This window comes from Vicugna pacos, unplaced genomic scaffold (assembly GCF_048564905.1).
Source record: "Vicugna pacos unplaced genomic scaffold, VicPac4 scaffold_20, whole genome shotgun sequence".
In the NCBI taxonomy this organism is placed as follows: domain Eukaryota; kingdom Metazoa; phylum Chordata; class Mammalia; order Artiodactyla; family Camelidae; genus Vicugna; species Vicugna pacos.
This window is the reverse complement of record NW_027328741.1, coordinates 55,835,103-55,847,917: the sequence shown is the minus strand read 5'-3', so window position 1 is coordinate 55,847,917 and position 12,815 is coordinate 55,835,103.

Genomic DNA, 12,815 nt, shown 5'->3' with positions numbered 1-12,815 from the left:
TCATATAGACTCGTGTACACATTTTCACAATCTTTCCCTAACACAAGTTTCGAATTCGTTCATTTTTCACAGAAGAATACTTCTGGAGTGTATTCAACCTAATAGATATATAATTTACATGAATTCCATCAACATGGCATTCCGGGTTCCGTACATGATACATGCATGACGGATTCGAGAAACATGCGTTTCTGAGTTGTGAGCATGTGGATTAGTGAACTTTCATCCACCAAAGAAGGCATATATTACACTTTGAAATATTTACTCTGACTTCATAAGTTTTTTGTATCACCAGGTTCTAAAATCGGACATTTGGCAGTAGAAAACTCTCTTTGAGCGAATTCTCACCAATACACATGTAATTTACATTGTTTACATAACCATGGCATTCCGTATTCCGAACATGTTTCATGCATCACGGATTCCTCAAACATGCATTTCTGAGCTGTGAACATGCGCATGACAGATGTTTCAACCACCAAACAAGTTACTTATGCACTTTGAAATAGTTCCTTGGACTTCGTTGCTTCTCCTATCACCAGTTTCAAGAATCACACTTTGATCCCAGGAAAACCCTCTTGGAGTGAATTCTACCCTAGAGATATGTAATTTGAATAGATTCCTTCAACATGACATTCCGTGTTCCGTACATGTTACATGCATGACGGATTCGACATACATGCATTCCTGAGTTGTGAGCATGTGGATTACTGATTTTTCATCCTCTATAAAAGGAATAATTTCATATAGACTCGTGTACACATTTTCACAAGCTTTCCCTAACACAAGTTTCGAATTCGTTCATTTTTCACAGAAGAATACTTCTGGAGTGTATTCAACCTAATAGATATATAATTTACATGAATTCCATCAACATGGCATTCCGGGTTCCGTACATGATACATGCATGACGGATTCGAGAAACATGCGTTTCTGAGTTGTGAGCATGTGGATTAGTGAACTTTCATCCACCAAAGAAGGCATATATTACACTTTGAAATATTTACTCTGACTTCATAAGTTTTTTGTATCACCAGGTTCTAAAATCGGACATTTGGCAGTAGAAAACTCTCTTTGAGCGAATTCTCACCAATACACATGTAATTTACATTGTTTACATAACCATGGCATTCCGTATTCCGAACATGTTTCATGCATCACGGATTCCTCAAACATGCATTTCTGAGCTGTGAACATGCGCATGACAGATGTTTCAACCACCAAACAAGTTACTTGTGCACTTTGAATTAGTTCCTTGGACTTCGTTGCTTCTCCTATCACCAGTTTCAAGAATCACACTTTGATCACAGGAAAACCCTCTTGGAGCGAATTCTACCCTAGAGATATGTAATTTGAATAGATCCCTTCAACATGATATTCCGTGTTCCGTACATGTTACATGCATGACGGATTCGACATACATGCATTCCTGAGTTGTGAGCATGTGGATTACTGATTTTTCATCCTCTATAAAAGGAATAATTTCATATAGACTCGTGTACACATTTTCACAAGCTTTCCCTAACACAAGTTTCGAATTCGTTCATTTTTCACAGAACAATACTTCTGGAGTGTATTCAACCTAATAGATATATAATTTACATGAATTCCATCAACATGGCATTCCGGGTTCCGTACATGATACATGCATGACGGATTCGAGAAACATGCGTTTCTGAGTTGTGAGCATGTGGATTAGTGAACTTTCATCCACCAAAGAAGGCATATATTACACTTTGAAATATTTACTCTGACTTCATAAGTTTTTTGTATCACCAGGTTCTAAAATCGGACATTTGGCAGTAGAAAACTCTCTTTGAGCGAATTCTCACCGATACACATGTAATTTACATTGTTTACATAACCATGGCATTCTGTATTCCGAACATGTTTCATGCATCACGGATTCCTCAAACATGCATTTCTGAGCTGTGAACATGCGCATGACAGATGTTTCAACCACCAAACAAGTTACTTATGCACTTTGAAATAGTTCCTTGGACTTCGTTGCTTCTCCTATCACCAGTTTCAAGAATCCCACTTTGATCACAGGAAAACCCTCTTGGAGCAAATTCTACCCTAGAGATATGTAATTTGAATAGATTCCTTCAACATGAAATTCCGTGTTCCGTATATGTTACATGCCTGACGGATTCGACAAACATGCATTCCTGAGTTGTGACCATGTGGATTACTGATTTTTCCTCCTCTATAAAAGGAATAATTTCATATAGACTCGTGTACACATTTTCACAAGCTTTCCCTAACACAAGTTTCGAATTCGTTCATTTTTCACAGAAGAATACTTCTGGAGTGTATTCAACCTAATAGATATATAATTTACATGAATTCCATCAACATGGCATTCCGGGTTCCGTACATGATACATGCATGACGGATTCGAGAAACATGCGTTTCTGAGTTGTGAGCATGTGGATTAGTGAACTTTCATCCACCAAAGAAGGCATATATTACACTTTGAAATATTTACTCTGACTTCATAATTTTTGTGTATCACCAGGTTCTAAAATCGCACATTTGCAGTAGAAAACACACTTTGAGGGAATTCTCACCAATACACATGTAATTTACATTGTTTACGTAACCATGGCATTCCGTATTCCGAACATGTTTCATGCATCACGGATTCCTCAAACATGCATTTCTGAGCTGTGAACATGCGCATGACAGATGTTTCAACCACCAAACAACTTACTTATGCACTTTGAAATAGTTCCTTGGACTTCGTTGCTTCTCCTATCACCAGTTTCAAGAATCACACTTTGATCCCAGAAAAACCCTCTTGGAGCGAATTCTACCCTAGAGATATGTAATTTGAATAGATCCCTTCAACATGAAATTCCGTGTTCCGTACATGTTACATGCATGACGGATTCGACATACATGCATTCCTGAGTTGTGAGCATGTGGATTACTGATTTTTCATCCTCTATAAAAGGAATAATTTCATATAGACTCGTGTACACATTTTCACAAGCTTTCCCTAACACAAGTTTCGAATTCGTTCAGTTTTCACAGAAGAATACTTCTGGAGTGTATTCAACCTAATAGATATATAATTTACATGAATTCCATCAACATGGCATTCCGGGTTCCGTACATGATACATGCATGACGGATTCGAGAAACATGCGTTTCTGAGTTGTGAGCATGTGGATTAGTGAACTTTCATCCACCAAAGAAGGCATATATTACACTTTGAAATATTTACTCTGACTTCATAAGTTTTTTGTATCACCAGGTTCTAAAATTGGAAATTTGGCAGTAGAAAACTCTCTTTGAGCGAATTCTCACCAATACACATGTAATTTACATTGTTTACATAACCATGGCATTCCGTATTCCGGACATGTTTCATGCATCACGGATTCCTCAAACATGCATTTCTGAGCTGTGAACATGCGCATGACAGATGTTTCAACCACCAAACAAGTTACTTATGCACTTTGAAATAGTTCCTTGGACTTCGTTGCTTCTCCTATCACCAGTTTCAAGAATCACACTTTGATCACAGGAAAACCCTCTTGGAGCGAATTCTACCCTAGAGATATGTAATTTAAATAGATTCCTTCAACATGATATTCCGTGTTCCGTACATGTTACATGCATGACGGATTCGACATACATGCATTCCTGAGTTGTGAGCATGTGGATTACTGATTTTTCATCCTCTATAAAAGGAATAATTTCATATAGACTCGTGTACACATTTTCACAAGCTTTCCCTAACACAAGTTTCGAATTCGTTCATTTTTCACAAAAGAATACTTCTGGAGTGTATTCAACCTAATAGATATATAATTTACATGAATTCCATCAACATGGCATTCCGGTTTCCGTACATGATACATGCATGACGGATTCGAGAAACATGCGTTTCTGAGTTGTGAGCATGTGGATTAGTGAACTTTCATCCACCAAAGAAGGCATATATTACACTTTGAAATATTTACTCTGACTTCATAAGTTTTTTGTATCACCAGGTTCTAAAATCGGACATTTGGCAGTGGAAAACACTCTTTGAGCGAATTCTCACCAATACACATGTAATTTACATTGTTTACATAACCATGGCATTCCGTATTCCGAACATGTTTCATGCATCACGGATTCCTCAAACATGCATTTCTGAGCTGTGAACATGCGCATGACAGATGTTTCAACCACCAAACAAGTTACTTATGCACTTTGAAATAGTTCCTTGGACTTCATTGCTTCTCCTATCACCAGTTTCAAGAATCACAGTTTGATCCCAGAAAAACCCTCTTGGAGCGAATTCTACCCTAGAGATATGTAATTTGAATAGATTCCTTCAACATGATATTCCGTGTTCCGTACATGTTACTTGCATGACGGATTCGACATACATGCATTCCTGAGTTGTGAGCAAGTGGATTACTGATTTTTCATCCTCTATAAAAGGAATAATTTCATATAGACTCGTGTACACATTTTCACAAGCTTTCCCTAACACAAGTTTCGAATTCGTTCATTTTTCACAGAAGAAAACTTCTGGAGTGTATTCAACCTAATAGATATATAATTTACATGAATTCCATCAACATGGCATTCCGGGTTCCGTACATGATACATGCATGACGGATTCGAGAAACATGCGTTTCTGAGTTGTGAGCATGTGGATTAGTGAACTTTCATCCACCAAAGAAGGCATATATTACACTTTGAAATATTTACTCTGACTTCATAAGTTTTTTGTATCACCAGGTTCTAAAATCGATCATTTGGCAGTGGAAAACACTCTTTGAGCGAATTCTCAGCAATACACATGTAATTTACATTGTTTACATAACCATGGCATTCCGTATTCCGAACATGTTTCATGCATCACGGATTCCTCAAACATGCATTTCTGAGCTGTGAACATGCGCATGACAGATGTTTCATCCACCAGACAAGTTACTTATGCACTTTGAAATAGTTCCTTTGACTTCGTTGCTTCTCCTATCACCAGTTTCAAGAATCCCACTTTGATCACAGGAAAACCCTCTTGGAGCAAATTCTACCCTAGAGATATGTAATTTGAATAGATTCCTTCAACATGAAATTCCGTGTTCCGTATATTTTACATGCATGACGGATTCGACAAACATGCATTCCTGAGTTGTGAGCAAGTGGATTACTGATTTTTCATCCTCTATAAAAGGAATAATTTCATATAGACTCGTGTACACATTTTCACAAGCTTTCCCTAACACAAGTTTCGAATTCGTTCATTTTTCACAGAAGAATACTTCTGGAGTGTATTCAACCTAATAGATATATAATTTACATGAATTCCATCAACATGGAATTCCGGGTTCCGTACATGATACATGCATGACGGATTCGAGAAACATGCGTTTCTGAGTTGTGAGCATGTGGATTAGTGAACTTTCATCCACCAAAGAAGGCACATATTACACTTTGAAATATTTACTCTGACTTCATAATTTTTGTGTATCACCAGGTTCTAAAATCGCACATTTGCAGTAGAAAACACTCTTTGAGGGAATTCTCACCAATACACATGTAATTTACATTGTTTACGTAACCATGGCATTCAGTATTCCGAACATGTTTCATGCATCACGGATTCCTCAAACATGCATTTATGAGCTGTGAACATGCGCATGACAGATGTTTCAACCACCAAACAAGTTACTTATGCACTTTGAAATAGTTCCTTGGACTTCGTTGTTTCTCCTATCACCAGTTTCAAGAATCACACTTTGATCCCAGAAAAACCCTCTTGGAGCGAATTCTACCCTAGAGATATGTAATTTGAATTAATTCCTTCAACATGATATTCCGTGTTCCGTACATGTTACATGCATGACGGATTCGACATACATGCATTCCTGAGTTGTGAGCATGTGGATTACTGATTTTTCATCCTCTATAAAAGGAATAATTTCATATAGACTCGTGTACACATTTTCACAAGCTTTCCCTAACACAAGTTTCGAATTCGTTCATTTTTCACAGAAGAATACTTCTGGAGTGTATTCAACCTAATAGATGTATAATTTACATGAATTCCATCAACATGGCATTCCGGGTTCCGTACATGATACATGCATGACGGATTCGAGAAACATGCGTTTCTGAGTTGTGAGCATGTGGATTAGTGAACTTTCATCCACCAAAGAAGGCATATATTACACTTTGAAATATTTACTCTGACTTCATAAGTTTTTTGTATCACCAGGTTCTAAAATCGGACATTTGGCAGTAGAAAACTCTCTTTGAGCGAATTCTCAGCAATACACATGTAATTTACATTGTTTACATAACCATGGCATTCTGTATTCCGAACATGTTTCATGCATCACGGATTCCTCAAACATGCATTTCTGAGCTGTGAACATGCACATGACAGATGTTTCAACCACCAAACAAGTTACTTATGCACTTTGAAATAGTTCCTTGGACTTCGTTGCTTCTCCTATCACCAGTTTCAAGAATCACACTTTGATCACAGGAAAACCCTCTTGGAGCGAATTCTACCCTAGAGATATGTAATTTGAATAGATTCCTTCAACATGATATTCCGTGTTCCGTACATGTTACATGCATGACGGATTCGACATACATGCATTCCTGAGTTGTGAGCATGTGGATTACTGATTTTTCATCCTCTATAAAAGGAATAATTTCATATAGACTCGTGTACACATTTTCACAAGCTTTCCCTAACACAAGTTTCGAATTCGTTCATTTTTCACAGAAGAATACTTCTGGAGTGTATTCAACCTAATAGATATATAATTTACATGAATTCCATCAACATGGCATTCCGGGTTCCGTACATGATACATGCATGACGGATTCGAGAAACATGCGTTTCTGAGTTGTGAGCATGTGGATTAGTGAACTTTCATCCACCAAAGAAGGCATATATTACACTTTGAAATATTTACTCTGACTTCATAAGTTTTTTGTATCACCAGGTTCTGAAATCGGACATTTGGCAGTAGAAAACTCTCTTTGAGCGATTTCTCACCAATACACATGTAATTTACATTGTTTACATAACCATGGCATTCTGTATTCCGAACATGTTTCATGCATCACGGATTCCTCAAACATGCATTTCTGAGCTGTGAACATGCACATGACAGATGTTTCAACCACCAAACAAGTTACTTATGCACTTTGAAATAGTTCCTTGGACTTCGTTGCTTCTCCTATCACCAGTTTCAAGAATCACACTTTGATCACAGGAAAACCCTCTTGGAGCGAATTCTACCCTAGAGATATGTAATTTGAATAGATTCCTTCAACATGATATTCCGTGTTCCGTACATGTTACATGCATGACGGATTCGACATACATGCATTCCTGAGTTGTGACCATGTGGATTACTGATTTTTCCTCCTCTATAAAAGGAATAATTTCATATAGACTCGTGTACACATTTTCACAATCTTTCCCTAACACAAGTTTCGAATTCGTTCATTTTTCACAGAAGAATACTTCTGGAGTGTATTCCACCTAATAGATATATAATTTACATGAATTCCATCAACATGGCATTCCGGGTTCCGTACATGATACATGCATGACGGATTCGAGAAACATGCGTTTCTGAGTTGTGAGCATGTGGATTAGTGAACTTTCATCCACCAAAGAAGGCATATATTACACTTTGAAATATTTAATCTGACTTCATAAGTTTTTTGTATCACCAGGTTCTAAAATCGGACATTTGGCAGTAGAAAACTCTCTTTGAGCGAATTCTCACCAATACACATGTAATTTACATTGTTTACATAACCATGGCATTCCGTATTCCGAACATGTTTCATGCATCACGGATTCCTCAAACATGCATTTCTGAGCTGTGAACATGCGCATGACAGATGTTTCAACCACCAAACAAGTTACTTATGCACATTGAAATAGTTCCTTGGACTTCGTTGCTTCTCCTATCACCAGTTTCAAGAATCACACTTTGATCCCAGGAAAACCCTCTTGGAGTGAATTCTACCCTAGAGATATGTAATTTGAATAGATTCCTTCAACATGACATTCCGTGTTCCGTACATGTTACATGCATGACGGATTCGACATACATGCATTCCTGAGTTGTGAGCATGTGGATTACTGATTTTTCATCCTCTATAAAAGGAATAATTTCATATAGACTCGTGTACACATTTTCACAAGCTTTCCCTAACACAAGTTTCGAATTCGTTCATTTTTCACAGAAGAATACTTCTGGAGTGTATTCCACCTAATAGATGTATAATTTACATGAATTCCATCAACATGGCATTCCGGGTTCCGTACATGATACATGCATGACGGATTCGAGAAACATGCGTTTCTGAGTTGTGAGCATGTGGATTAGTGAACTTTCATCCACCAAAGAAGGCATATATTACACTTTGAAATATTTACTCTGACTTCATAAGTTTTTTGTATCACCAGGTTCTAAAATCGGACATTTGGCAGTGGAAAACACTCTTTGAGCGAATTCTCACCAATACACATGTAATTTACATTGTTTACATAACCATGGCATTCCGTATTCCGAACATGTTTCATGCATCACGGATTCCTCAAACATGCATTTCTGAGCTGTGAACATGCGCACGACAGATGTTTCAACCACCAAACAAGTTACTTATGCACTTTGAAATAGTTCCTTGGACTTCGTTGCTTCTCCTATCACCAGTTTCAAGAATCACACTTTGATCCCAGGAAAACCCTCTTGGAGCGAATTCTACCCTAGAGATATGTAATTTGAATAGATTCCTTCAAAATGATATTCCGTGTTCCGTAAATGTTACATGCATGACGGATTCGACATACATGCATTCCTGAGTTGTGAGCATGTGGATTACTGATTTTTCAACCTCTATAAAAGGAATAATTTCATATAGACTCGTGTACACATTTTCACAAGCTTTCCCTAACACAAGTTTCGAATTCGTTCATTTTTCACAGAAGAATACTTCTGGAGTGTATTCAACCTAATAGATATATAATTTACATGAATTCCATCAACATGGCATTCCGGGTTCCGTACATGATTCATGCATGACGGATTCGAGAAACATGCGTTTCTGAGTTGTGAGCATGTGGATTAGTGAACTTTCATCCACCAAAGAAGGCATATATTACACTTTGAAATATTTACTCTGACTTCATAAGTTTTTTTATCACCAGGTTCTAAAATCGGACATTTGGCAGTAGAAAACACTCTTTGAGCGAATTCTCAGCAGTACACATTTAATTTACATTGTTTACATAACCATGGATTTCCGTATTCCGAACAAGTTTCATGCATCACGGATTCCTCAAACATGCATTTCTGAGCTGTGAACATGCGCATGACAGATGTTTCAACCACCAAACAAGTTACTTATGCACTTTGAAATAGTTCCTTGGACTTCATTGCTTCTCCTATCACCAGTTTCAAGAATCACACTTTGATCCCAGGAAAACCCTCTTGGAGCGAATTCTACCCTAGAGATATGTAATTTGAATAGATTCTTTCAACATGATATTCCGTGTTCCGTACATGTTACATGCATGACGCATTCGACATACATGCATTCCTGAGTTGTGAGCATGTGGATTACTGATTTTTCAACCTGTATAAAAGGAATAATTTCATATAGACTCGTGTACACATTTTCACAAGCTTTCCCTAACACAAGTTTCGAATTCGTTCATTTTTCACAGAAGAATACTTCTGGAGTGTATTCAACCTAATAGATATATAATTTACATGAATTCCATCAACATGGCATTCCGGGTTCCGTACATAATACATGCATGACGGATTCGAGAAACATGCGTTTCTGAGTTGTGAGCATGTGGATTAGTGAACTTTCATCCACCAAAGAAGGCATATATTACACTTTGAAATATTTACTCTGACTTCATATGTTTTTTGTATCACCAGGTTCTAAAATTGGACATTTGGCAGTGGAAAACACTCTTTGAGCGAAGTCTCACCAATACACATGTAATTTACATTGTTTACATAACCATGGCATTCCGTATTCCGAACATGTTTCATGCATCACGGATTCCTCAAACATGAATTTCTGAGCTGTGAACATGCGCATGACAGATGTTTCAACCACCAAACAAGTTACTTATGCACTTTGAAATAGTTCCTTGGACTTCGTTGCTTCTCCTATCACCAGTTTCAAGAATCACACTTTGATCACAGGAAAACCCTCTTGGAGCGAATTCTACCCTAGAGATATGTAATTTGAATAGATCCCTTCAACATGATATTCCGTGTTCCGTACATGTTACATGCATGACGGATTCGACATACATGCATTCCTGAGTTGTGAGCATGTGGATTACTGATTTTTCATCCTCTATAAAAGGAATAATTTCATATAGACTCGTGTACACATTTTCACAAGCTTTCCCTAACACAAGTTTCGAATTCGTTCATTTTTCACAGAAGAATACTTCTGGAGTGTATTCAACCTAATAGATGTATAATTTACATGAATTCCATCAACATGGCATTCCGGGTTCCGTACATGATACATGCATGACGGATTCGAGAAACATGCGTTTCTGAGTTGTGAGCATGTGGATTAGTGAACTTTCATCCACCAAAGAAGGCATATATTACACTTTGAAATATTTACTCTGACTTCATAAGTTTTTTGTATCACCAGGTTCTAAAATCGGACATTTGGCAGTAGAAAACTCTCTTTGAGCGAATTCTCAGCAATACACATGTAATTTACATTGTTTACATAACCATGGCATTCTGTATTCCGAACATGTTTCATGCATCACGGATTCCTCAAACATGCATTTCTGAGCTGTGAACATGCACATGACAGATGTTTCAACCACCAAACAAGTTACTTATGCACTTTGAAATAGTTCCTTGGACTTCGTTGCTTCTCCTATCACCAGTTTCAAGAATCACACTTTGATCACAGGAAAACCCTCTTGGAGCGAATTCTACCCTAGAGATATGTAATTTGAATAGATTCCTTCAACATGATATTCCGTGTTCCGTACATGTTACATGCATGACGGATTCGACATACAGGCATTCCTGAGTTGTGAGCATGTGGATTACTGATTTTTCATCCTCTATAAAAGGAATAATTTCATATAGACTCGTGTACACATTTTCACAAGCTTTCCCTAACACAAGTTTCGAATTCGTTCATTTTTCACAGAAGAATACTTCTGGAGTGTATTCAACCTAATAGATATATAATTTACATGAATTCCATCAACATGGCATTCCGGGTTCCGTACATGATACATGCATGACGGATTCGAGAAACATGCGTTTCTGAGTTGTGAGCATGTGGATTAGTGAACTTTCATCCACCAAAGAAGGCATATATTACACTTTGAAATATTTACTCTGACTTCATAAGTTTTTTGTATCACCAGGTTCTAAAATCGGACATTTGGCAGTAGAAAACTCTCTTTGAGCGAATTCTCACCAATACACATGTAATTTACATTGTTTACATAACCATGGCATTCTGTATTCCGAACATGTTTCATGCATCACGGATTCCTCAAACATGCATTTCTGAGCTGTGAACATGCACATGACAGATGTTTCAACCACCAAACAAGTTACTTATGCACTTTGAAATAGTTCCTTGGACTTCGTTGCTTCTCCTATCACCAGTTTCAAGAATCACACTTTGATCACAGGAAAACCCTCTTGGAGCGAATTCTACCCTAGAGATATGTAATTTGAATAGATTCCTTCAACATGATATTCCGTGTTCCGTACATGTTACATGCATGACGGATTCGACATACATGCATTCCTGAGTTGTGACCATGTGGATTACTGATTTTTCCTCCTCTATAAAAGGAATAATTTCATATAGACTCGTGTACACATTTTCACAATCTTTCCCTAACACAAGTTTCGAATTCGTTCATTTTTCACAGAAGAATACTTCTGGAGTGTATTCCACCTAATAGATATATAATTTACATGAATTCCATCAACATGGCATTCCGGGTTCCGTACATGATACATGCATGACGGATTCGAGAAACATGCGTTTCTGAGTTGTGAGCATGTGGATTAGTGAACTTTCATCCACCAAAGAAGGCATATATTACACTTTGAAATATTTAATCTGACTTCATAAGTTTTTTGTATCACCAGGTTCTAAAATCGGACATTTGGCAGTAGAAAACTCTCTTTGAGCGAATTCTCACCAATACACATGTAATTTACATTGTTTACATAACCATGGCATTCCGTATTCCGAACATGTTTCATGCATCACGGATTCCTCAAACATGCATTTCTGAGCTGTGAACATGCGCATGACAGATGTTTCAACCACCAAACAAGTTACTTATGCACTTTGAAATAGTTCCTTGGACTTCGTTGCTTCTCCTATCACCAGTTTCAAGAATCACACTTTGATCCCAGGAAAACCCTCTTGGAGTGAATTCTACCCTAGAGATATGTAATTTGAATAGATTCCTTCAACATGACATTCCGTGTTCCGTACATGTTACATGCATGACGGATTCGACATACATGCATTCCTGAGTTGTGAGCATGTGGATTACTGATTTTTCATCCTCTATAAAAGGAATAATTTCATATAGACTCGTGTACACATTTTCACAAGCTTTCCCTAACACAAGTTTCGAATTCGTTCATTTTTCACAGAAGAATACTTCTGGAGTGTATTCCACCTAATAGATGTATAATTTACATGAATTCCATCAACATGGCATTCCGGGTTCCGTACATGATACATGCATGACGGATTCGAGAAACATGCGTTTCTGAGTTGTGAGC